Source organism: Oculina patagonica, chromosome 2 (genome assembly GCF_052425735.1).
Source record: "Oculina patagonica isolate OP01 chromosome 2, crgOcupat, whole genome shotgun sequence".
In the NCBI taxonomy this organism is placed as follows: Eukaryota; Metazoa; Cnidaria; class Anthozoa; order Scleractinia; family Oculinidae; genus Oculina; species Oculina patagonica.
Genome location: NC_135759.1, coordinates 6175652 through 6179567, shown reverse-complemented (window position 1 = coordinate 6179567; position 3916 = coordinate 6175652). Strand labels below are relative to the sequence as shown.

Here is a 3916-nt window from a genome sequence, read left to right as displayed (position 1 = left end):
CCTCAGCGGTGGAGGAGCATGGAGTTATTGTTATTTACTCCAAAATACACTGTGAGACCCTGAGAGGTCTATTTTCTACCGGAAATAAAAACCAGCGTTTAAGAAATCACGTGCCGGTGATTTTCTGATTCCTGTAGAAAATCGACCTCTCCGGCTCTCATAGCGTAGAAATTAATTTGTTTTTTTCTGTCCATGAGAAAAAATAGTCTTGTGTATTTGTAATCTACACTTATTGTTTCAAAAGTACCATGTACAATATGCGACTTACCAAGTTTTTCAAAGTGCATTCTTGCCCTCAATGCTTTCTCCTCTACATCAGGTGGTCTTTTTTCGTTTTTGGCCTGGGCCGCGGGTCTTTCTGGCCGTTCCTCTTGTCGCCCTCAATAGCGAAAGTACCGGTAGCTAATTTTTCTATAAGAACTTCGGCCTGAAGGAAAATACAGCTCCCTTCTGGTTACCTTTGTATAAGACCCTTGCAAACTCATCAACCTGCAAAACATTACCCAGTAAAGATTGTGTCAGTAACACAATTTTAATAAATTTGTTACAAAAAGTTTCCTCCTGTCAAACTAATAAATGTAAAAAAGAGAAAATTCCAAAACATGAAAATTATATAATGGAAATCAACTTAACTACATGTACACAATGTATGATTATTAATGATATTAATTTATTTATAATGATAATTTATTGATGGTAAATCCATTTATGTGAAAAGTAAAAGTAATGCTTGTTAGGCTTGGAGTAGAAATGTAGCATGCACATGAAAGAACAACAAATGGAAGAGAAATGTCTTAAATAGAAAGCGTAAAATGGAATCAATGTAAACAAATCAAAAATAAAAAAATATTTAAAAGTGCACATCAATACATTTGGACAACTGAAGCCATGCCCTCTGCTTAAATCTATGCTCCATGCCCCCAGGGGGGTACTTGCAGTATACATGACGGGGAGGTCCGACGTATTTTTTTGGGTTGAAAATTTACACCCTCGGTATTCTTTTGGGTCGAGAGATCTGTCATGTATTTTTTTAGCTCTTAAAGTCTGTTTGATTGAATAAATCAGAATCAAGGTGCTAGGTCTAGTATTTCTTGGGATAGAAAATTTTGTTGGTCCAGGTATTTTTTTGGGTGTAAAATTTCAGGCTCGTGTATTTTTTTGGGTTTGCAATATGAAGCTCCGTTGGACCCCCCCCCGTCATGTATACTGCAAGTACCCCCCCCCCCCTGGGTCCATGTCTTTCAGGTGCCATGTGCCATATGCCACTTGCATAAGCTAAAAGGCAGTGAGCAAATATCATAAAAAAAAAAAAAATGGTGTTTATAGTGGTCATGCACTTGCTTCTTCTCTCGTGCTGTTTCGGCATCCACTGAACAGAGGAAACAAATATTTTTTTAATCATATTACACTAAATTGGTGTTCCTTACTGGAAAATATGAGCACCACTGAAAAATTGGGAGCATACTGGTATTTGTTTGTGAGGACATTTGCAAATTGGAAACATAACCGTATAGTTTCTGAACTACATTGAGTGTCTCATTTATCTTAAGCTATGCTTCGTATATATCAGGACCACCATGTGTGATATAACACTTAACCATCTTTATTGGCCACCATCAATTGTTATGTCTTTTTCATCGACGTGGTAAACCTCCCCTTTCTTTTTAATATTTACTGTTTCCGGAGAAAATACAGTCAAGTGTTTGGGGTGTTTTCCGTGAAAAAATTGAGCATTGTATTAAATTCTTAACTGTCCAGGAATGTGGTTTAGAGCAAGTGATGACATGATGAGGGAAATTCAGCTCACACACACTCTGTGAATCAAGCAAACACGATTTGTCTGTTTCTCAAGTGATTAGTACATTAGGAAAGTTTTTCACTTTGTATGGCGCCGTGCCTTTCAAAGAACTGAAAGAAGACAGTGGTCAAATATTAACCACCCGTTTATATTTTAACTGCTTGAAGTTTCTTGTTTACAAAACTTTCATTTGAAGCAAAAAAAGAGTAAAATATTAAACAGAAATTGAAACTTGAAATTATAACAGCCACCAGAAAACTGAGAAGAGCACGTAGGTTTACGTTTGAAGAAGATAAGTTATTTTATAATCACAAATACGAATCATTGCGTAAATTTGAAAACCTCTTCGCGCGAACACGTGGCACTGAAAACTATAGCATACGCTGTAATATAAACCTAAAAACGCAAGCCAAAACGTGCAAAATCAAGTTAAATCAGCCTGTTATCAGCTTGAAAAAGAAAACTCACCGTCGCTTCAATTCTGTCCTTGATAAACTGAGTTGAGTGAAGGTGAATCAGCTGATACTGAACACGCCTCGAAGGACTTTGATGAGAAGGTCTGTATCAACTGGTATCTGTCGCTTTCCGTCTCTGAAAGAGAGCAAAACTTTAATGGTAAAAAAATACCATAAACTGCCATACATTTTTCTTGCTGACAGGATAAAAAAGACTAGCAGAACGCGAAAAAAACAACCTGGAAAGAGCTGGTTTCTTTGCACAGCTTTCCATGGCGAGCTTTCTGCTGAATCACGAGCGCGCACTAACATACTCGCTGTGCGTAATTTCTAGATCTATATGGACAAAATTTAGCTCACTAGCCACATTATAACCACCAGAAATTAAAAATTAAGCCAACATAAAGTAAAAGACGGATTGTGACTTGACAAAATTACCTTGAAGGACGAGACAGCAGATCAAAATGAGCGCGCCTCCAGGGCGCGCTTCTTTTTAAGCTTTGGGCATGCTCAGTCCAGTCTACCGCAGTTGAACTAGACACACCTGCCCACAAAGAACGTGGGCTCAACATGTCTTTTTGGCAATGAATTATAAAAAAAAAAAACGAAAAAAGTGTTATAAATTAAAATAACTCTGATACTACGCGCGCTATGTACTTTTGCCGTACCGGTAAACTCCCGCTTCCATCCCGACATGGTCGATTACGCATAAGGACGAAGAATTAACGTTAGTTTAATATCCTCTTTTGGTCTATCTGATTGTTAAAACGGAGGATATGCATGGTTCTCATTGTGAAAATTTACTGAGGGTGGATCACAAAAATAAATTTTCCCACTCACTTAAGTCGGAGCGAAGTAACAAGAGAAAAAACGAAAACGCAGGGACAAACATATGAGAAGGAACACAATAAACAGGTCGGCTTTCATCGGACTAAAAAAATAAAACTAAAACAAAAAATAAAACTTAACTGGAAAAATAAGCTTTTCTCGTGTTCTCCCAACATCCCAGGTGGTTTTATTACGCCAGTAAAGCCCTAGAAAGCGCGGTCTATTGCTTAATTAGCAGAAACTCAACCGTGTTCTATTGAAAATCCGCGAAACTGCCTATTGGTAAAATCGCGCGCTCGTTGCCCATTTAAAGATTAATTTTTCTTCATTTTTGGCTTATAAGAACGTAAAATTGTAGGTTTCGGACTATCCCTTAAGAGTTTCTACTGAAACAATTAGACTACTCCCCCTTATTTTCTATGAGCGATAGTCAACGAGGCGCTTGGGCTCGAAGTCTAATTGTTAAATAAAGTGCACTGCATGTATATACTGCTTGTCACTTTTGTACCTAAAACTTTTTTTGTTGTCCTGATAAATTTTTTTTTTTTTTTTTTCGCGCCCCCCCTTTTTCCGGCGTGTGGGGGGGGGGGGGGGGGGTGGTAAAAGAAAAATGAGGGGCCCCCCCCCATAACCGATTAATTTTTTTTTTTTTTTTTTTTTTTTTTTTTTTTTTTACTAATTTATTTTTTTTTTTTTTTTTTTTTTATTAAATTTTTCTTTACACTTTACTAAATTTTTTTTTTTAAAAAAAATAAAAAAGCCTCAAAATAAAAAAAGTATAATTTAAAACCCCCCCCCCCCCCCCCCCCCCGCTTATAAATAACTCGCCCCACTA

General features: G+C 37.2%; 1 long non-coding RNA gene across 1 annotated transcript; it reads right to left on the bottom strand.

Moving 5' to 3' along the window:
* Positions 1 to 377: 377 nt before the first annotated feature.
* On the bottom strand, positions 378 to 2747 carry LOC144641743 (uncharacterized). The gene is made up of 3 exons (XR_013568612.1): positions 2692 to 2747; positions 2267 to 2389; positions 378 to 489 (listed from the first exon to the last, which is right to left on the bottom strand). It is a non-coding gene; the product is annotated as an uncharacterized LOC144641743 (long non-coding RNA).
* Between the last annotated feature and the right edge of the window lie 1169 nt (positions 2748 to 3916).